Here is a 24,344-nt window from a genome sequence, read left to right on the forward strand (position 1 = left end):
GTACGATAATTAAAAGTGCGATAAAATAAATTAACAATTAATAAAATGCGATAATTAGAAGTGCAATTAAATATAAAATAAAGGAAATTAAATATGATATAAAAGAATTATGCTTATTTAAACTTCCGTAATCATGATGTTTGACGTGTTGATTTTAGTTTTATGCCCATGGGTTAATTGTCCTTTGTCCTGGATTATTCAATATGTCCGTCTGGTTTTTGTCCATAACAGTCCATCAGTCATAAATATAAATTGCAAGTGTCCTTGTCAAATTATTATTATACCCGAAGTTAAATATTCCAACTAATTGGGGATTCGAATTGTAACAAGGTTTTAATACTTTGTTTAATGAATACACCAGGTTATCGACTGCGTGTAAACCAAGGTTTTACTACTTTGTTAACAATTACACCAATTACCCTTGAATGTAATTTCACCCCTGTTTTAATTATTCTAGTGGCTATTAATTCATTCCCGTGTCCGGTTAAATGAACGATTATTCGTACATATAAATACCCCGCCCATCGTGTCCGATCGAGTGTATACGGTAATTTATAGGGACGCCCAATTGTAAATCTTTATATTAACATTAACAAACTTTCATTTAGTTAAACAAATATAAAGCCCATTAATAGCCCATAGTCTAATTTCCACAAGTGTCGTTCTTTTGTCCAAACCCCAATTATGGTACAAAGCCCAATTACCCAATTTTAGTAATTAGCCCAACATCATGATTACTTCGTTTTAAATAAGCATAATAATAACTTAGCTACGAGACATTAATGTAAAAAGGTTGAACATAACTTACAATGATTAAAAATAGCGTAGCGTTACACGGACAGAATTTCGACTTACACCCTTACAACATTCGCTAACATACCCTTATTATTAGAATTAAAATTAAAATTAAAATATAAATTATATATATATATATAAGTTTTACGTATGAAGAGGAAGAAAAAAAGATGATGAAATTTGATCAGAATTCGGTTGGCTTTATAGCCAGAGTTGAAAATTGGGGCTCCGCGACTCGCGGCAAAATGCCCTTAAAACTCCGCGAGTCGCGGAGATAGAAATTACAGCTCACACCCTTGGAGTTTCTCTGCCGACGATTTTTAATATATATATATATAATATATATATAATTAATATAATTAATTATATATTATATTATATTTATATATATAGTTAACTTGTAATTTTTAGTCCGTTGCGTCGAGCGTTAAGAGTTGACTCTGGTCCCGGTTCCGGATTTTCGAACGTCCTTGCGTACAATTTTATATTTTGTACTTTGCGTTTTGAATCTTGTACTCTTGTGATTTCGAGACGTTTCTTATCAATAATTGGAACCTTTTTGATTGTCTTTTGTACTTTTGAGCTTTTTGGTCGTTTGCGTCTTCAATTCGTCGAATCTGTCTTTTGTCTTCACCTTTTATTATTTAAACGAATATCACTTGTAAATAGAACAATTGCAACTAAAAGCTTGTCTTTCTTGAGGAATAATGCTATGAAATATATGTTCGTTTTTAGCATTATCAAATATTCCCACACTTGAGCGTTGCTTGTCCTCAAGCAATATCGTCTTGAAATACTAGAATCACTTCTTTATTCTTCACACTTTGTACATCAGTGATTTCTATACGGCGGTATAAACAATGGTAGTAACGATATGGTTTACAGTCCCACATGACTATAAAAATTTAGATCCATTAAGGAAATTGGATCTTTATGAAAACATTTGATCTTTTGAAATCTAGTTTTTACCCTAGATTAGTTTTCCGGAATAACCCTTTACCGGTGTTTGCAAAATATTTTTGTGGGTTTGGTGGGTTTCAGATTTGAAAATTTTAGCTCAAAACTTGCGGTTTTGTGTCACCCACTTGCTAACCTTGTATTTGGAAAGCAACACGTCCAGTTTACTTGTCCCGTATATTACCTTTCGGCAAACTACCGTCCGGTTGTAAAGGAAAGCGTTGAACAAGAAACTGTTAAGGCAATGTTCCATGACTTGCTTTTGATTATGGTCTATAAACGTGTCGGATGCTATTACTATCCTTTGTAGGAGCAATAGTAAAGCTCACCCTTATAATTTTTCGGTCTGGCACAAGGTCCTGTCTTTGACCATGCTATGCAACCACCGTTCTTACGGTTGACACCCGATTTAGTTCAGGTGACCTAATGAATTCCAGGTGAATTCCTAGGATTTTACGTTCAATGGTAATGAACGCATTGAAAATAGGGTTTTCAGAAAACAAATCGGTTTGTAATTTTGATCAAAATATTTTCTCGTTTAAGCTCGAGTTTAGATATCATCGAATTCCATGAGTTTGTAATTCTCAATCTTTAAGGTCAATCTCTAGGATTGAGTAATATCAGTCTTAAAAGCTGATTTTTAATCTTTAAGGAGATTATCCTTTCTGGGGATCTGATTCATTAGTCTTATCCAGCTAATTTGCATGGTGCCTCCTCATTGTACGAGATAAATCCTTCTCATGGTTAGGATAAATCTGACCACTTGGCGACCCTGTTTGATGTTGAGGTCCGTGGATTTCCTGCTGATTTTAGTGATGACTTTTCTAGATTTTTCGTCAACCTACAGCTGGTCTGAACGACAACTTCATGACCTAAATCAAGAAGCGCGTGTCTTTTTCGGAAGACTTTACTTCCTTTTAATGATGGAATTGATTCATCGTGTAGATCCATCTCTTCTTTTCTTTCATTGGGTAAAACAGTTTAGTTTAGTCCAAAGCAAAAGTATTTTCAGTTATTTGTTACAGATATATGTGACATATGTTTAAAATAATTTGGTAAATTTTCCCACACTTGGCTTTTATTTTCCTTTTTATCGTCCTCTATTCCATTTTAAATGAATTTTAACATTTTAGTTTGTTTCTCAATTTATGTCCTTTCCGAGGTAACAATAATTTCGGTGTTAAAACCTAGTTTTATCGTTCATAAATATGTATAAACATGATTTGAATTCATTTCATTGAAAAATTTTACTAGAATTGGGTAGTCAGTATATAAGACTAGGGCTGTTCTTTTTATCAGAGAGCACTAGATTCTAATACAACTACTGCTTTACTAGTATTTTTAATGGTAACCAAGTTGTTTAATATAAAAAATTTTAAAATCCGAAAGAATTTAACCCCTTCCCACACTTAAGATCTTGCAATGCCCTCATTTGCAAGAAATCAGTAACAATTTAAATTATTGAGGGTGATTTGTGTGAAAATGATTAAATTTTTACCAAAGTTTCCAAATATATTGGCGTTTGTTTGCTGAATGATAAATGGTGCACATCATTTGTTCATTCCGTCTTGTTGTTATTTCACATATATTTTGCATCTTGTCGTCAAAATTAGTTGCTTTTGCTGAACTTAATGCCAGTCTTTGAAAATGCGTTGTTTTACCCTGTTGTGTACATAAGATAAACTGCAAACATATATACATATTTTTGAAGTTTGGTTTATTACCCCACATTCAAAAATTATTAAAATCTAAGAATAAAAGTTAGATAATTATAAAAATGATTACAATATTAACAAAAATATTAAATGTATCAATAATTACAAATTACAAAATAATAAAAAATAATAAGTAAACTAAGGATGATATTGGTACCAATAGGGGTTCCACGCATAACCATAAGTGCTATAGAATGCTTCGGCAGGGTCATACGTAGGATATGGTGGCTGCATCTCTATCGACCAAGGAGGGAAGACGGGTTTCGGTGTAGGAATATAGTTTCTACCTATATGTTGGCAATGCGCTATGATCTGGTTCTGATGAACTTGCCAATCTTCAAATGCTCTCTGTCTAGCATTTTCGTATTCCTGAGAAGCTATAAACCTATGCATTTCTTGCATCTCATTCCCCCCTCCTACATTACCTTGCTGCTGGTTTCTCTCTACCTGTGGATGTCTACCATTGTATCGTACTGCGGCGTTATTTCGCCGCTTCAAAACTTTCGCACCATGGTATACATTTAAACCTATAGTGTCGCGGGGTTCCGGATCTTCTACTAATAATCCCCCCCGACTTATATCCACACCGAGATATTCACCAATCAAAGTAATAAAAATACTACCTCCTATTATGCTATGTGGACGCATCCCCCGAACCATAGCTGATAAATAATAACCCACACAATATGGTATACTTACAGCGCTGTGTGGGTCTCGAATACACATATGGTAAAACAAATCCTGTTCATTTACTTTTTCTTTGTTCTTACCCCTTTGTGTAATCGAATTAGCTAAAAACCTATGTATCACTCTTAATTCGGCTCTATCTATATCCAAATAAGAGTAGTTTCCCCCTTTGAAATGGTGATGGCTTGTCATTTGACTCCACACACCGTGTGTATCAAAATTCTCATCTATCTTTCTACCGTTTAGTATCAATCCTCTACAATCGGCAGACGCTAATTCCTCAGGCGTATATATACGTAAAGCCTGAGCCATGTCCAGTAAAGACATGTGGCGCATCGAACCGCCTAACAAAAATCTAATAAAAGAACGATCGGTTAAACTAGCTACCCGATCATTCAACTCTATGCTACATAACAACTCTTCACACCATACTTTATATACAGGTCTGCGTATGGTGAATAAACATATCCAGTCATTAAAAGAAGAATTACCATACCTCTGTACAAGTAATTCCCTAATTGGCCCGGCCAATTCTACAGCTTCTAAGGGTCCCCATTCTATGACCCTCGGTACCTCAACAACCTTGGAATGAAGAGTATGCAAACCCCGTTGATATTTTGGATAATCTATCCAAAGTCTGTCAAATCTCAGGTTCGGGTGCAACTGTTCCAAGTGCATATCTGAAAAGGTCATGACTGGATGAGGTACATCCTGCTTGTGGTAGTTATCCACCTCCTGTTGTTCCAAATTCTCAGCAGGAGCATGGCGGGCTTGGGATGAAGATTCACCCCTTTCATTCGTTTTTCTTGAGTAATTCTTAGATATCATCCTTCTCAACATGATTTTAGCAAAAAATTTGGTGATTAACGGTTAAAAATTGGGATTTTTGGGGTTTTTTCTCGGGTTTTTCGGGTTCTTTTTCGCAGTGTTTTTGGGTGTTTTTGTGTGGGGGAGGTGAACTGATCGTGCAGCTCTTTTTTTTTTTTTTTTTCTGATTTTTGATCCCTCCGCGAGTCGCGGAGGTTTTGTACTTCAAACTCCGCGAGTCGCGGAGTTTGCTCTTTTTTTTTTTTTTTATATATATATATATCTTTAACTTATAAAACAATTAAGTATTTAATTTTAAAATTTTGTTTCCTTTGTTATTTAGGACGAGGTCGTTTCGGATCGATGTCCTAGTCCGTCCCTCGACAAAATTTTAAAATTTGTCTTTTTGTAGCGATTGTTTTAAAAGCTAAGATTTTTGGGTTTTTTCAATGTTTTTGGCATACTTTAAATCAATAAGATTAAAAATAATGATAATAAAAGTTCTCGTCCCTCCCTCGGGTAAAGCAATTTCGGTTCAAAGACCTAGTCTTCAACTTACGACGAATTTTAAAAATCATATTTTTTACTTAATGAGATAAAGTAAATTTTTGTTTTTAAATTCACACAACTTAAATATAAAATTCAAAATTAAAAATTAAAAATTAAAAATTCACACCAAACTTAAAATTTGAATTGCATAAAATTAAAATTTCATATTTTAAAAATTAAAAATTCACACCAAACTTAATTTAAAAATTCATATTATAAATTCATACCAAACTTATATTAATTTTTCAAATATTTACAATTTTAAATATATTGTTTTTACAAAGTTTACAATATTAATTTAAGATTTAAATATTAATTTTAAAAACATGGTAAAAATAAAATTAAAAATCTTTTTGTCTTTTTATCCCACTTTAATCAATCAAATATTATCAAAAATATGCGCCCCTCTTTTCGGTAAAGTAATTTCGGTTCCAAAACCTAATTTAACTCATGACGAATTTTTGAAATATTTTGGGTTGATTGATTAAAGATATTTATACCTTAAGAATAAACGTTAAATTTCGCAGTGATGTAATAAATTTTTGAAGGATATCAATAATTTCGGTCGCCAAACCTAATTTTATTTAATACTAATTTAATACTTTTTAGCGAACAAATTAGCGTTTATTATCAAAAGGTTAAAAATAAAAATAAAAATAAAAACTGTACAGACATACCTGTGAAATAGATTTCTTAGTTATATGATCTATTCCATTCATAAGATAGTCGGTTTAATTGGTTTTCCATGGCTGCATAGGCGTAACCTCGAGCATTCATTGTCTTTTCTTCTAAACATATGAACGGTCCGTCTCTGCATAAAGTAACAAATTCGGTATTTGAATAGGTTTGATTATTTGAACATTTACCTCCATGTGACCATTTTTCGCATTTGTGACATCGTTCTAGGTGTCGTGCTCTTCTTTTCGCTGCGGATTTTGATTTTCCTTTACCAAATTGTAACTTATTATCTTCGCATCTGGATCCTTTTCTAACTCCGTCCATTCTTTCTCTGATTACTGATACTAATTCACTCGGTAGTATGTCATTATTACGTTTAGTGATCAAAGCGTGTAGCATTAGACCATGGTTTAATTCACAGGCAGTCTTCATTTCGTAAAAACCTAAAAAAATAAAAATTCAGAATGGGGGGAGAAGACTAGTTCTTTAGGGTCTGCTAGGGAAAGACCATACGTGTTCCATTTTCGAGAACTACACGAAAACAGACAATCTAACTCTAACAGAAATACATATTATCCTTTAAAGACTTGATTCTCCCCACACTTAGTTAGCTGTGGTATTGAAATTGTGATTAACTTCGTTGTCGACTTCCATCGGACCATGTATGTAATGTTTAACTCTGTGACCATTAACTTTAAATTCAATCCCATTTGAATTTATTAATTCTATCGTTCCGTATGGGAAAACTCTTTTGACTATGAATGGTCCAGACCATCTTGATTTCAATTTTCCAGGAAATAGCTTGAATCGTGAATTGAAAAGAAGAACTCTGTCTCCTTCTTTAAATTCTTTTGAACTTCTGATTCTTTTATCATGCCATTTCTTCGTTCTTTCTTTATAGATTAACGAATTTTCGTATGCTTCATGTCTTAATTCTTCTAATTCGTTTAGTTGACTTAATCGTAGACGTCCGGCTTCATGTAAATCAAGATTACATGTCTTCAAAGCCCAAAATGCTTTGTGTTCAATTTCTACTGGAAGATGACATGCTTTTCCATAAACAAGTCTAAAAGGCGTGGTTCCAATTGGAGTTTTGTAGGCTGTTCTAAAAGCCCAGAGTGCATCCTCCAATTTAATGGACCATTCCTTCGGATTTGATCCTACGGTTTTCTCTAGAATACGTTTTAAAGCTCGGTTTGTATTTTCAACTTGTCCACTTGTTTGTGGATGATATGCGGTGGAGATTTTATGAGTTACTCCATATCTTTTAAGAACTTTCTCAAGTTGATTGTTACAGAAATGAGTACCCCGATCACTTATTAAAGCTTTCGGTGTTCCAAACCTTGCAAAAAGACGTTTTAAAAAGTTGACTACAACTCGTGCATCGTTAGTTGGTAGAGCTTGTGCTTCCGCCCATTTAGATACATAATCAATGGCTACGAGTATATATAGATTATTATGAGATTTTGGAAATGGACCCATAAAGTCAATACCCCAAATGTCAAATACTTCACATACTTGGATGACATTTTGTGGCATTTCATCACGTTGACTTATTTTTCCGGTCCTTTGACATGCATCACAGGATTTGCAAAGAAGGTGTGCGTCTTTGTAAATTGTAGGCCAATAGAATCCAGCTTCATAAACTTTTCTTGCTGTTAGTTGAGGCCCATAATGCCCTCCTGTTGGTCCTGTGTGACAATGGTTTAAAATTTTACTAGCTTCATCTCCAAATACACATCGGCGTATTATTCCATCGGGACAACTTTTAAACAGATGTGGATCTTCCCAGAAATAGTGTTTTATATCACTGAAGAATTTCTTTCGTCTTTGGTACGATAATCCTTTTTCAAGGAATCCACAAACTAAGTAGTTTGCATAGTTTGCAAACCATGGGATTTCTTTATAATCTATCTTCAATAGATATTCATCAGGAAAGTTATCTTGTATGGCCGATTCATTTAGAACTTCTAATTCGGGATTTTCAAGACGAGAAAGATGATCAGCGGCGAGATTTTCTGCTCCTCTTTTATCTCGGATTTCAATATCAAACTCTTGTAAGAGTAAGATCCAACGGATTAATCTTGGTTTAGCATCTTGTTTTGAAAATAGGTATCTAAGAGCAGAATGGTCGGTATAGACCACCGTTTTTGCTAGAACGAGATATGATCGAAATTTGTCAAAAGCAAAGACAATAGCAAGGAGTTCTTTTTCAGTAGTTGTATAGTTCGTTTGTGCTCCTTGTAATGTCTTACTAGCATAATATATAGGTTGAAATCGTTTTTCAATCCTTTGTCCTAAAACGGCTCCCATTGCAAAATCACTTGCATCGCACATTAGTTCAAATGGTAGATTCCAATTTGGTGTTATCATGATCGGTGCATTAGTGAGTTTTTCTTTAAGAATATTAAAAGATTTGATACACTCATCTGAAAAGATGAATGGAGCATCCTTTTCTAGGAGTTTATTCATAGGAGTGGCAATTTTAGAAAAATCTTTTATAAAACGTCGGTAAAAACCGGCATGCCCTAGAAAACTCCTAACTCCTCTAACATTGGTGGGATGTGGAAGTTTAGCAATTACATCTACTTTAGCTCTATCCACTTCAATTCCTTCTTTTGAAATTTTATGTCCAAGAACGATGCCTTCTTTAACCATGAAATGGCATTTCTCCCAATTAAGTACTAGATTTGATTTTTCGCATCTAATTAGCATTCGTTCCAGATTAACTAGATATGATTTAAATGTATCACCGAAGACTGAAAAGTCATCCATGAATACTTCCATGCATTCTTCTATCATGTCGTGAAAAATCGCCATCATACACCTTTGAAAGGTTGCAGGGGCGTTACAAAGTCCAAATGGCATGCGTTTGTAAGCAAAAGTACCATAAGGGCACGTGAATGTGGTTTTCTCTTGATCTTCGGGTGCTATTGGAATTTGAAAATATCCGGAAAATCCATCTAGAAAACAATAGTAACTATTTCCGGCTAATCTTTCCAACATTTGATCTATGAAAGGTAAGGGAAAATGATCTTTTCTGGTGGCGTCATTTAATTTTCTATAATCAATACATACACGCCATCCTGTTACAGTCCTAGTAGGAATAAGCTCATTTTTCTCATTTGTAATGACAGTCATGCCACCCTTCTTAGGCACGCATTGAACTGGGCTTACCCATGGACTATCAGAGATTGGATATATCAAACCTGCATCTAGCAGTTTAATAATCTCTTTCTTAACTACATCTTGCATATTAGGATTTAGTCTTCGTTGACGTTGCACATACGTTTTATGACCTTCTTCCATAAGGATTTTATGTGTGCAATACGAAGGACTTATTCCTTTAATATCATGAATCTTCCATGCAATGGCTGGTTTATGAGCTTTCAACACAGAAATGAGTTGTGATTTCTCATTTTCAGTAAGAGAAGACGATATTATTACAGGTAATTCAGATTCACCATGTAAATAAGCATATTCCAAATGGTTTGGAAGTGGCTTTAACTCTAATTTCGGAGGTTCTTCTATCGATGATTTATATCGATATCTGTCTTCTTCTTTTAGCATTTGAATTTCTTCTGTTGTTGGTTCATATCCATTAGCTATAAGTGTAGCTAACATTTCAGCTTCATCAATTGGTTCATTTCCTTCTCCTAAAGAACATTCTCATGTTCCTTGTAATTCTGGAAATTCTTCTAATAATTCTGCATGTGCATCTATAGTTTGAATATAATAACATGTATCATCTGTAGATTGTGGTTGTTGCATTGCTCTATCCACTGAAAAGGTAACACTCTCATCCTCTATACTTAGGGTCAGTTTCTTACCGAACACGTCTATCATTGCTTTAGCCGTGTTTAAGAATGGTCTTCCTAATATGAGAGGAACTTGAGAATCTTCTTCCATGTCCAAAACAACAAAATCTACTGGAAATACTAAAGTACCAACTTTAACTAGCATGTTCTCCATTATCCCTCTAGGATATTTTATTGATCTATCGGCTAGTTGTATGCTTATTCTGGTTGGTTTCAATTCTCCAAGGTCTAGTTTAGCGTATAGTGAATACGGCATTAGATTTATACTAGCACCTAAGTCTGCCAATGCTTCTATTGAACTAAGACTACCCAGAAAACATGGAATTGTGAAACTTCCTGGATCAGATAATTTTTCTGGTATCTTATTCAACAGCACTGCTGAACAATTAGCATTCATAGTAACAGCCGAGAGTTCTTCCATTTTCTTTCTATTTGTGATTAGATCTTTCAAGAATTTAGCATATCTAGGCATTCCTGAAATCACATCAATGAAAGGAAGATTTACATTTATCTGTTTAAACATATCCAAGAATTTGGATTGCTCGGCTTCAAGTTTCTCTTTCTTCATTTTACTCGGGTAAGGAAGTGGTGGTTGGTATGGTTTAACATAAGGTTTATCCTTAACTGTGTTATCTTCATTAACCTTTTCAACTACCGGTTCTTTTTCCTTATCTTGATCAGGTTGTGGTTCTTGTGGAGTAGGAATAGTTTCATCAGAAGTTACTGGTATTTCAGGTGATTTAAGTGTTGTACCACTTCTTGTGGTAATGGCTTTAGCTGTTTCATTCCGGGGGTTAGCGTTTGTATCGCTTGGTAAACTTCTCGGTTTTCTTTCACCTATTAACCTTGCTAGGTTACTTACTTCTTGTTCCAGATTTTGAATAGAAGCTTGTTGATTTCTAAATGCTTGAGCATTTTGTTCATTAGTTTGTTTTTGAGATGTGAAAAACTGCGTTTGAGTTTCAACTAGCTTCGTCATCATATCTTCTAAATTCGGCTTTTTATCATCGGTTTGTTGTGGTGGTTTGTTTTGAAAATTCGGTCTTTGCTGATTGTAAGTATTATTGGATACTTGTTGATTGCTAGGACCTTGTTGGTTATTGTATGGAATATTTCGGTTATAATTCTGGTTTTGATTGTAAATCGGTCTTGGCGGTTGATAATTATTCTGATAATTATTTCCAGGCCTTTGGTTTATGTATGAAATATTCTCTCTTTGTTCCATTGTTAATTCAATACTGAGACAATCTTTTGTCAAATGTGGTCCTCCACACTGCTCACAACTAATTCGTATAGCATGAATATCTTTAGTCATCTTTTCCATTCGTCTCTCGAAAGCATCTATCTTTGCCGAAATGGAATCTAAGTCATGGCTAGAATCGGCTCTAGCTGCTTTAGATGATCTAATGATGTCTTTTTCTTGGTGCCACTCATGTGAGTGGGAAGCAGTGTTATCAATAATTTTGTAAGCATCAGTTTCGGTTTTTTTCATAATCGAACCACCAGCTGCTATATCTATGTCTTTCCTTGTAGTGATGTCGCATCCTCGGTAGAATATTTGTACTATTTGACAGGTGTCTAAACCATGTTGCGGACATCCTCTTAATAACTTTCCATATCTTGTCCACGCCTCGTATAGAGTTTCATTTGGCTTCTGTGTGAATGTAACAATTTCTGCTTGAAGTCTTACGGCTTTAGATGCAGGAAAGAATTGTTTAAGAAATTTGTCAATTAAAACGTCCCATGTATCGATCGCCCCTTCAGGTAACGATTCCAACCAATCTTTGGCTTCTCCCTTTAAAGTCCAGGGAAATAACATGAGATATATCTGTTCATCCTCCACTTCTCGGATTTTAAATAGTGTGCAGATTCTATTAAAGGTACGTAGATGTTCATTTGGATCTTCCTTCGGCGCACCACTAAATTGGCATTGATTAGTCACCATGTGTAGAATTTGTCCTTTGATTTCATAATCTGGCGCATTAATGTCTGGATGAGTAATTGCGTGACCTTGGCCAGTGCGTTTAGCTCTCATTCGGTCTTCCATACTTAAAGGTTCCAGATTCTCCATAATTGAATTTGTTGAATCGGTATCACTAGATGCTTCAGATTTAATGGTTCGTTCCTCAACAATCTCTGTTTGAATGATTGGTGGTTCCGGAGGAAAGTTTAATGGTTCAGGATCTACGAACCGTTCCTGAATATTCTCTGGATTCTCAATTGTGATGTCGGGTTCAAAAAATGGATTATCGGAAATTTGAACTGAAGTACTTGGTCGACTGGATGACGATTCTAAAGAAAAATCAACGGCGGTTATATTTGTTAAACGATGTCTTGATCGAGTTACAGGTGGTGAACGTACAAAAGGTGGTGAACGTCTTGCTCGGTGCATTCACTGAATATCCTATTAGTTTTAAAAAGGAAAGAAAAATTATAATAAGTTATCCAATCAATAGACTTTTCTGATTTTGCCCACGTTTCGAATAGCCAAAAGATGTAGCAGAGGGGCAGGATTCGTTTGGTCTCAATATAATTGAGGACTGTTTGGCTCCAATAACCCGGTCCACGTACAAATCCAACTATTACTACGAACCAGAAAATTTTGATGTCTATTAATTTAACTACTTAAAATAAATTTTCGTTATTTTAAGAAATTTAGATAAGAAGTAGAAAAAATTCTAAGTCCTAAAAACTAGAATAGCGAGAAATAAGAGAGAAAAAGAGTTCGTCGAAAAAGGTTGAAAAGAAAAAAAAATGGTTGAAAAATAAAAGGTGACGGAAAAATAAAAGAAACTTATAAAAACTTAAAAATACTTTACTAACCTAACCTTATTACTACAACTAACTTAAAATTATAATCGCAAATTGAAATTACTAATTGGAATGATAATTGGTACATAGTAAAATGTCTAAAAATATTAAAGCTTACAAGGAAAAACTAAATCCCAAATGGAAATAACTTAAAAAGAAACTAAAACTTAAAAAGGCGTCGCAAAATTCTAAAGCACCTAAATCTTAGTCTAAAGAAAAAGCACTTAAGGAATTCTACGGCAAAGCCTAAAAATCTAGGAGTAAAAATTACTATAGCAAAAACTAAGATTAAAATTAAATATGAGCTAAAAAATACAAATTTTACGCTACAACGATTAAAAAGGTACAAAATATAAAAATATACAAAAAAGTTGTAAAAAGTACAATTTTTATAAAAATATTATTTTTATATTATTTATTTTATAAAATTACTAATTTTACAATTTAATAAAACTAATTAAACTAAAATATATAAATAAAATAAAAAGTAAAAAAAATCAAACTAAAACTAATAATAATAATAATAATAATTAGGTAATGATAATAATAATAATTAATTAAATCCCGTAATTAATGCAGATTTAGGGTTTCTGTCGCGTGTCAGATGGCCTCCGCGAGTCGCGGCAATTATTGAAGAAAACCCCGCGAGTCGCGGGGTTCAGAAATTCTGTTGACAGGTTTGAAATTTTTACGCGTTTTCTTTATTTTTTATTTTTTTTATTTTATGTTTTCTGTTTTTTTTTTTTTTATATAAATAAAAGATGTTTAATAAAATTTATATTTTTATAAACTAAAATAGAAATAAAGAAACTTATAAAACTTAAATATTTAACAAAATCTTAAAAATACTAATATTTTTGTTTTTCTTTTTATATTTTCGAATAATTAAAACGTATTTTTACAAAAACGACTTTTAATAAAAGTAACTAAAATTTTTTTTTTTTTTTTTTTTTTTATATTAGCGTTGCGCTTCCGGCTTTTAAGATAGTTCCCCGGCAGCGGCGCCAAAAAATACTTGATGTCAAAGCAGAGGGGTATATAAAATAGTTATTATTTTACTAGGAAAACACTATTAAATACGATACAATTTTACACAAGATATTTATTTATTTATAGAATGGATATACTTAAACCTTGCTACAACACTTATAGGCAGTGTACCTAATCGTACAGTAGTGTAGTTTTTAGTAAGTCCGGTTCGTTCCACAGGGAAATCTTTAAACAAAGCTCAACGCTATATTAGTTTACTTTTATAAAAATACAAACATATATATAAGTAATATTATTATTATAAAGGGGGGTTTTTACCGTTTAATGACCGGTTTGTCGATTTTAAAACTTTAGTCGCAGTTAAAACCTAATGTAAAATATAAAATACAAGACTTAAATTAAAGCGTAAAGTAAATAACGATAATGAAATTGCGAATAATAAAAATGCGATAAAATAAAATTGCGATAATTAAAAAGTACGATAATTAAAAGTGCGATAAAATAAATTAACAATTAATAAAATGCGATAATTAGAAGTGCAATTAAATATAAAATAAAGGAAATTAAATATGATATAAAAGAATTATGCTTATTTAAACTTCCGTAATCATGATGTTTGACGTGTTGATTTTAGTTTTATGCCCATGGGTTAATTGTCCTTTGTCCTGGATTATTCAATATGTCCGTCTGGTTTTTGTCCATAACAGTCCATCAGTCATAAATATAAATTGCAAGTGTCCTTGTCAAATTATTATTATACCCGAAGTTAAATATTCCAACTAATTGGGGATTCGAATTGTAACAAGGTTTTAATACTTTGTTTAATGAATACACCAGGTTATCGACTGCGTGTAAACCAAGGTTTTACTACTTTGTTAACAATTACACCAATTACCCTTGAATGTAATTTCACCCCTGTTTTAATTATTCTAGTGGCTATTAATTCATTCCCGTGTCCGGTTAAATGAACGATTATTCGTACATATAAATACCCCGCCCATCGTGTCCGATCGAGTGTATACGGTAATTTATAGGGACGCCCAATTGTAAATCTTTATATTAACATTAACAAACTTTCATTTAGTTAAACAAATATAAAGCCCATTAATAGCCCATAGTCTAATTTCCACAAGTGTCGTTCTTTTGTCCAAACCCCAATTATGGTACAAAGCCCAATTACCCAATTTTAGTAATTAGCCCAACATCATGATTACTTCGTTTTAAATAAGCATAATAATAACTTAGCTACGAGACATTAATGTAAAAAGGTTGAACATAACTTACAATGATTAAAAATAGCGTAGCGTTACACGGACAGAATTTCGACTTACACCCTTACAACATTCGCTAACATACCCTTATTATTAGAATTAAAATTAAAATTAAAATATAAATTATATATATATATATAAGTTTTACGTATGAAGAGGAAGAAAAAAAGATGATGAAATTTGATCAGAATTCGGTTGGCTTTATAGCCAGAGTTGAAAATTGGGGCTCCGCGACTCGCGGCAAAATGCCCTTAAAACTCCGCGAGTCGCGGAGATAGAAATTACAGCTCACACCCTTGGAGTTTCTCTGCCGACGGTTTTTAATATATATATATATAATATATATATAATTAATATAATTAATTATATATTATATTATATTTATATATATAGTTAACTTGTAATTTTTAGTCCGTTGCGTCGAGCGTTAAGAGTTGACTCTGGTCCCGGTTCCGGATTTTCGAACGTCCTTGCGTACAATTTTATATTTTGTACTTTGCGTTTTGAATCTTGTACTCTTGTGATTTCGAGACGTTTCTTATCAATAATTGGAACCTTTTTGATTGTCTTTTGTACTTTTGAGCTTTTTGGTCGTTTGCGTCTTCAATTCGTCGAATCTGTCTTTTGTCTTCACCTTTTATTATTTAAACGAATATCACTTGTAAATAGAACAATTGCAACTAAAAGCTTGTCTTTCTTGAGGAATAATGCTATGAAATATATGTTCGTTTTTAGCATTATCAGGCCCCTTTCGAGTAACGGGGGCGGCGCTTGTGCAATTGTTGGCCCTATGACCAACACCTTGGCAACGGTGACAAACTAGCTTGTTACATTCGCCGTGATGATGCTTGTGGCATTTGTTGCAAAAAGGTAAGTTTCCGACATAACCCTTCTTGCCGTCGTTGTTGAAAGGCTTTTTGGTGAAGGTGTTGTTGTTGTAGTTGGTTGATGGAGTGGCTTCCCATTTCCTTTTGTTGCCACCCGACTTGTCCTCGGCCTTAGGAGCCGGCACTAAAATTTCGTCAACCGTTTCAATTAGTTGGCGAGCCATGTTCATAGCGGCTTGATGAGTAGTGGGTTTGGATGACATCACCCCTTGTTTGATGCTCTTTGGAAGACCGAGCATGTAGAGCTCAATCCTTTGAGATTCGGGGTTAACAAGATTAGGACACATCAAGGATAGTTCGGCGAAACGTTGATTATAAGCTTTAAGATCGTTTCCGACCGCTTTCAAAGCTCTTAGTTCTTCCTCAAGCTTTCGGGTTTCTTCGCGCGGAAAATATTCAACAATCATCTTTTCCCTTAGATCGGCCCAAGAGAGGGCATGAGCTTCATCGGTACCCACCGATTGAACATAGGTGTTCCACCATGTTAGAGCAATTCCGGAGAAAGTGTGGGTGGAGTATTTGACCTTGTCTTGGTCCCGACAACCGCTTATGCTAAAGACGGCCTCGGTTTGTTCAAACCAACGAGTAAGCACAACCGGTCCCCCGGTTCCATCATAAGTGTGAGGTTTGCACCCCATGAAAGCTTTGTAGGAGCACCCTTCGCTAGAGTTACCGGCTCCTTGGTTATTGTTGTTGTGGTTGTTGTTATTGTTGTTGTTAGACGAGTGACCGGCCATGGCCGCATCCACGGCGGTGGCTATCATGCGTTGTAAGGCTTGTTCGGGAGTTTCATTGCGTCGTACACGGCGAGGAGCCATTGTTCCTTCAAAACAAAAGAATACCGTTGGTTAGTATTCTAAATAATACTAACCGTGATATGGGATAAAGATAGAGAGAAAATTATCCTTGACCCGCCTTAAATTCTTTATGTCATAATGTCGGTATGTTCATATGAGTCACCGTAATATAATTTCCGGGAATTATATTACCCTAATTCATATGTGCATTCGACATTACATCATATAGTCAAGGTGGCGTGTCAATTAAATTATATAACGCAAGATTTAGATAGAATAAGAGTAGATATGAGTAGAAGGGTTAGAGTATAAATGCACAATTTGTCAGGTAATTCCTATGTCAAGTCTATATGCCGGTTGTAGTCTAGACTCACCAATGTACCCTATGACTCGGGGTCGACACCAATGAACTCTAAATCCCTACAACCAAGGCTCTGATACCACTTGTAGCGACCCCGACAAATCGTCAAATGACGGCGTCATCTACGTATGGTCCCATTACATGGTCGTAAGTCTTTATAACAAAGTTTGACCGAAAAGTATGTCGCATTCATTTCATAAATAAGGGTGTTTCAAAGTTTACAAAAGTAGTTTCCATAACAAGTACATAACAATGTTTAAAGTTTGTATGAAACACGTGCGACACGATTAAAAGTAGTCAAAAAGACGCTCCACGTATGCAAGTATACTCGACATCCAATGCAAGTATCAAAAAGTATGAGCGGAAGCATATATCACCTAAGTTCAAGGACCTGAGAAAAACATAGAGAATCTGTCAACGAAAACGTTGGTGAAATCATAGGTTTAAATAAGTAAGTGAGTAATAGTAAGTTGAACCACAAGATTTGCAACATCGATAAAGCCATAGTACATTCTAAAAGTTAATATTCACGAGCACTCAATTATCAAAGCTTAACATTCCGTCCGTTGAACCCCGTAATAATAGTGTTAGAACATACACTGTTTCCCGAAAATATATTTCACCCGTAGACGGTAGCGAACCGTCCGAAGTGAGGGTTTGTCAAACCCATATGGCCATATAACATAAGTTCTCGCTTACACCCTCTGATGTAACTAATGATAATCGAATTGAGGATTTGTGTTCAAACTCGTATGTAGAATGTTTGTTTTCCCTGTACTTGTGTTCACGTAGTTTAAAAGAACGTTTATGTTTTCTCATCCCAAAAGTAAGTTCAAAAAGAGTAAAAGTGGGACTATGATCTCACCTTGTATGCACGAACCAAAAAGTACTTCGACAAGTAACGTGTGCAAAGAACAATGCTAGTCTTGACCTAAACAAATAGGTTGTATCAATAACGATAGTCACGAAGGGTCAAAGATGTTCAATTAGTCCTATGGCTCGTTACGACTCGATTAATATAGCACGTGGATCAATTTGTCAAGTTTCATGCACGACACAAGTAGTTAAGCATGTTAGAACGATTGTATAATCGTTTGGTTAAGTTTGACTAAAAGTCAAACTTGGTCAAAGTCAAAGTCAACGGGGTCGGGTCGGGTGTCCGAGAATTTTCTCATGATGAGAAGTCATATACGAGCATAATAGTCAAGTTTCATGGTAAACGGGGTTATAGTAAAGCGGGAAACATTTTTGTGACATGAAAAACAAAGACAAAATGAGCTGGGCAGTATGCGCGGCGCGCTATGGGTTGCGCGACGCGCACCCAAGTGTAAATCCTGGTCAGAACTTAACCACGAAGGCAAACATCTGGGATTTCTAACTCTGCGCGGCGCGCGGGTATATGCGCGGCGCGCAATACCTGGGAAACATGCAGTTTGCAGAAAAATGGTCCAAGTCACGAACCAAAATACAATTTAACACATCTCATGCACCGAAAACACTTAAAACGCATATCATATATCATTAGAAAGGTAATTTGACAAGGAGAATAACTAAACGCATTTACTCAATCAAAACCAAACAAACTCATATCAAAATCACCATTAATGCTCATCATTTATTACTCCAAGTTCATAAATGCCATATTATGATTCGGGAAATTAATGCACATGTGTAATACGCCGTTTTGAAGATAATCAAGCATACAATACAACTAAACGCAAACAAAACAACATGGCAATCATTCAATGCATCTAAGATTCATTTCAAGTTCATCAAACCCTAAACTAAATTCACCAAATTTCATAATCAAGTTTAGGAGGTTTCCTTAATCAAACTTTACATCAAAATAAAGCTAGTAACACTAGGAGCATAATTAAAACATGAAGTCTTAGCATCTAACAACATATAAACACTCAAATCTCAAGGTTAAGCATGTTATCTTTCAATATGAACTAGTTACATCAAAATAACAAGAACAAGCATACAAATCACATAATCATACTAGACTTGAGCCATAGACACTAATCAACAACCTTTTAACTCAAAAATCTCAAGAACACATAAAATTAGTGATTTTAGAAAGTTACCCAAAATTGATGAAATCGGTATGGAATCGAAGAGGATGTTGCAAGGATTCCAAATATGTATTTTGTTTGAATTGAAGCTTGCTAGAAATTAAATGGATGATGATTCCTTGATGTGGTGAATTGAAAGAAAATGTGAAAGTAGGAGAAGAAAAGAGAAAAGAAAATGAGAAAATGATGAGTGGATGAGGTTGAAGGTTTGACTAGTTGACCTAGTCAAATCTTTGGCCTCTTGACAAAACTAGTCCCTCAACTTTGAATCGGGTGCGTTAAATTACCTACACAAGATATTTTGAAACGCGTATTAACGGGAGATGTTATAAACATATAACGGAGTTTGAAATAGTATAAAGGAAAAATAAACGGAAAAAGGCGGGATGTTACACAAAATCCCTAACCAAATCCCAACTAAGAAAATATATCTGAAAAGAACATGTTAAAAAAATTGAAAACTAAACAGAAACTAAAAAGCGAAATCAGTTCACAAGTTACTTAGAGAATCGTCAATTTATTCGATATCCAAAATTTTTCCAAGATTCTCTTCATTTCTCTCACCATTTTCTTCTTAAATAAAGGAATAATCACATTCGACTTATAGACAGATATTTATAAGATTAAACTTGTAGAGTACTACTATAAATTTTTTTATGTTAAATAAAGTATATTTCTCCGTTTCATAAGTGCCCACTATTTTTTAAAGGTGTTTGTTAATCAATTTTGACGTCAATATTTTTATTTATGTTATATTTTATTAGATAAAAAATATAGTTAAATGAATTATGTTTTTCCATATAACTTTAATTAAATATTATATAAAAAAATTTGGCTTCCGATCAAAATTGATAAATAAATAAAAAAGTTAGCTGTCTACACTTGTACTACCCGTCTGGGAATCCAACATTAAAATTACTTCATCCACCACAAAAGTGCATTATGTAATTGTACAGTACAAATACACAATGCACAATTTATGATAGATATAGTAATTTTTATATTGGATATATCAATACCGGTCCCTATTACTGAGTAATACTGTATAATATACTTCGTACTTTCTTTAATCTATATCTATACTTCTATATCTATCTACTAGATTTTAAGATCCCGTGCGTTGCACGGTAGCTCTAAAAATTAGTATGTTAAAACGTTAGTATTGATATTGTTTAAGCACCTAAACGTTATTAATGAACACAATTACTATGCAACAATCAATTTTTTTAAGTCAATGTCACCAAGTTTCTTGTGTTATCTTCACAATCGTGAATGTCCACTACTGAAGCGATTAACTATTTGTGCCATATGTAGTTATCATAATTTAACATGCCAAGTGCTATTGTTTAACATATCTCAAGCATAAGTTTAGAGAAATATTCATATGAATTTATAGTTGTGACATATTAGGTTTTTGTTTAGGAAAAGTCAGAAGATGCCCCTATTATTACAAAGTTAAAAAGGGATAAGTTGTAAATTAGATATGTACTACGTATTAAGCACATGTATAAAAGTTGTAAAACGGACTATTTTGAAGTGTTTAGTATGTGTTTCTCCGTATAATTAGAATATGAAGAACTCTTTCTTGGTGGATAGAATGGAAGTTTTTTGCACTTTTTAACCTAATCATCATGTGTTTTGTCGTAGTTGGTAGAATGACACTGATCATATTTGGGTGGCATTGATTATAATAGTTGCTTACTTACTATGGGTTGCATTTCCATATCCACATTATGGTATTTTAAGGTCTCAAGTGTTATCACTTCCAAATTGAGCCATATTCACAAAATTAAGTATATAGTAATAGAACTGTACGTTGAATGGGCTTCATTGGCTTCATATTAAAATTCTCATACACATTAAGACATATCTAAAAGAGGAGTTCGATTCCCGCTAGCCTAGTGGCGAATGACTCACTCTCCCTTAGTGGAGGTGAGGGTTCGATTCCCGCTAGGTGAGGATTTTTCAAATAATTGGATCAAAAACCATTCTTACCGGGCCCAAATGATCCCTTGGTCTCACGCATGCGAAGATTGAAACAATGACAATGCAAGTTCGTTTATCGGGCCTGGCATGCTGTGGGGAAATGGGTGATGGTGTTTCGCCAGGCTCCAGTGGGCTACCGGGGACCGCTGGATGGGTTGACAAAAGCCAACACAGGGCTAACATGTCCCTGCCGATACACATGTTTTGAAACAATCTAAAAGAGGAGTTGCGCATCAAGTACCTACCAACATAGTCGAGTGTACCAACTAAAAACCAACCTGAAGTTATTTGGGCTAGTGGTCCCCTTAACAGGTATTTTGGTGAATAAAGATGTTTGCGAGAAATCATGGATTTTCTCTATTTTAAGCAAAGTAATATACACTAAAAAAAAACCCACATTTATATGAAACTCCATATTTACCGATATGAGATACCTTAAGTTAAAAGAGCTGCATTATTTTTCAAAGTTTCACAATGACTTTATTTTAGTAATGACCCGAAAGAAGTCAACAACGATGGAAACAAATAAGAAAATCATGTAATGAAAATCAAACAATAAAATTGATGTCTACAATCAATTATTATCGCTTTCAAACACATAAGATTCAGTCTTTAAGGCACCGTGAACAATCAGTTTTTAAGACACATGAAACACATTCATTGTAAGTTGAACAATAATGGAGGAAAATGGGCTATGATTTGAATAAGATGGGTCCAAATAAATTGTCAGAGGTGATGCTTCAAGTATAATTCTTTGTCAGATAACATACCAACAATGAGGGTCTTGATACTATCAGCTCAGTGACAAAGATTCAGTTCAGTCGCATTCCTAATTATGCTTTTGGTTCTTGTTCTACATGAAAAACAAAAATAACAGTAATAATTAGAAAAGAGTTTGGCTTAAGGGAATTACTTCCAACTAATCCAATGACCTGCTTGTAGAGCAAGATTCAATTTTATGAATTTAAACAAAGTGGGTAACGTAAACAAAGCTATACTTGAATACATGTGAACCTCAGATCGCGTCAGAGATAAGGGTGAGTTTCAGGGAAATCTACACTCCCTGGGTCCATCACTTTCTATATATCCGATCAGTTCTCTCAATGAACATATTCTTAATATGGGATTTGATCAACAGCTTCAACCGAGGAATAGCAGAAACATCTCCAGCCCACCCACCAATCATCTTTATATGTACCAAAGAATGCAGTCTTCATTGGAATGGATACACCAATTTGCCTACTTGAAATCGTGCATTATAATCAATGATGGTCTTACTCCACATTTTTGCTACACTATTCTGAAATACATCACACACAAAAAAAATAAAAAATAAAAATAAGGTAGCAAACTACACAAATTGGGTCATGGGTCTAAATGGGTTCAAAATAAATGAGGTCTTTTTTTATTATGTATCACAAATCATAATGATATGGGTTCGACCAACAAACCCCTTTAGGTACACTGATACTCTGAATCATGTCTTAGACATCATCATAATTTCCTTTCAACAATTTGGATTCATGGACAACTTGAACTGTCAATTAAGGTTGATGATTAAATTAAAGATCAGCAGTACTGGCATTACAACATTGAGAAACACTACTCTAGTTTATGTAATACCTTTTGTTCCACATGTAAGCTGACACAAATAAAGCAATATATGCAACCATTTATGGCCACCAACAACACAAAGAACACAACGTAACTAACCAAACTGTAGATAAGAAAACGCAAAGCGTAAAATAGCTAATATTTAAACATTCACATACCATTTTGAAAAAAAATATATATATATAACAGTAAAGGAAAAAAGGGTAAACGGAAAAACATCAAACAAACTTACTGCACAACGTCGTTAAGCACAAGTAAAAAAGCAATCGACAAAAGCAAAGCGCAACACACACCTGAAAATATAAACACAACAACAATTAATAATAATCTACAACATTTTACAAAGAGCGCTATGAAAATCAAAGTTACCAAAACGTTAACGACAATAACAAACTGTAGAAAGGACATACGTATTAATAAGAATAATAATTACATTACTATGAGACAACCCCCCACAAAAAATTATCATTGCATTCACCATCGTAAATACTATGTTATTATGATTCAAGAGATTAACTCAGCAAACATAAGTATGCATTGAAGGTGACAAAGATACAACATAGAAATGGGTTGCAATGACCCACATTTATATAAAATGGGTTGAAATGTCACCTCTAGTGGCAGTATGCATGTTCTTGAGATGGATGCAACGAAATACAGTAAATCATGTTGAATGGAGCCCTCTAGTGTTCAAGTAATCCGTAGCCATTTCAATTTTACCATGTAGTTTGCTACAATTGCAAGATGGACCCGAGGCTCGAATGAACACACCAATGTATCTGATAATGGCTGTTGCAATGCTTCCATTCCATTTGTCAAGACGTCATCTGTCTGATGAGATGTTTGAGGTAAAGGACATCATAAGGTAACCAACTGTTATCGAATGTCAGTTGTTTACAAAAGAAAAGAAAGCTATTTGCAACCTTTTAAAGAGTCCTGACCCAAAAATCATTGACAAAATGTGTTTTAGACCAACATGCTGTTACCATGAGTCTACCATTAACAGTTGTCTAACCCATATGGAAAACAAATTAAACATGTACTCCGTAATTGTTACAAATACTATCATAGTGATTCAATAATAATACATCTTCAAATTTTAAGTGTAAATATTACAATTTCATATCTAATTTTCACGTGATGAGGATATAGAACTCAAAAAAGATATTAAAAAAAAAAAAAACATGAATAAACATTCTATAGTGCAATCTTACAAGTTAAATACAATTCAATTGATGAAAAATACTTGTTCAAAACGATGTTGACGATGATGGCAAAAATTAGGTGAGAGTAACGTGGGTTGTTAACTACTGTATAGTCCACAGATTAAGGAGTAGAGAAATTTGTAAAATTATCATACTACAATACCATTCATCAACATGGTATTGATGAAAATGCCATACCCAAAAATAGTGAGTTGTCTTATTGTGTAGACCGACGGGCAAATTGTAGTTGTTCAATTAAACTTATTCAAATATTAAACTTATTCAAATAATCCACCAAAACAATCTGCTTCAACTAATGGCCAAAACTGATGTGGGTGTAA

At 34.0% G+C, this 24,344-nt stretch overlaps 1 long non-coding RNA gene across 2 annotated transcripts; it reads right to left on the minus strand.

Moving 5' to 3' along the window:
• Nucleotides 1-21,758: 21,758 nt before the first annotated feature.
• LOC139861122 (uncharacterized) lies at nucleotides 21,759-23,688 on the minus strand. 2 transcript variants are annotated; one of them, XR_011763659.1, is made up of 4 exons: nucleotides 23,411-23,688; nucleotides 23,031-23,091; nucleotides 22,183-22,484; nucleotides 21,759-22,037 (listed from the first exon to the last, which is right to left on the minus strand). It is a non-coding gene; the product is annotated as an uncharacterized lncRNA (long non-coding RNA). The 2 variants fall into 2 exon arrangements; XR_011763658.1 differs by lacking the exons at nucleotides 21,759-22,037; nucleotides 22,183-22,484 and adding an exon at nucleotides 22,509-22,901.
• Between the last annotated feature and the right edge of the window lie 656 nt (nucleotides 23,689-24,344).

This window comes from Rutidosis leptorrhynchoides, chromosome 1 (genome assembly GCF_046630445.1).
Source record: "Rutidosis leptorrhynchoides isolate AG116_Rl617_1_P2 chromosome 1, CSIRO_AGI_Rlap_v1, whole genome shotgun sequence".
Classification (NCBI taxonomy): Eukaryota; Viridiplantae; Streptophyta; class Magnoliopsida; order Asterales; family Asteraceae; genus Rutidosis; species Rutidosis leptorrhynchoides.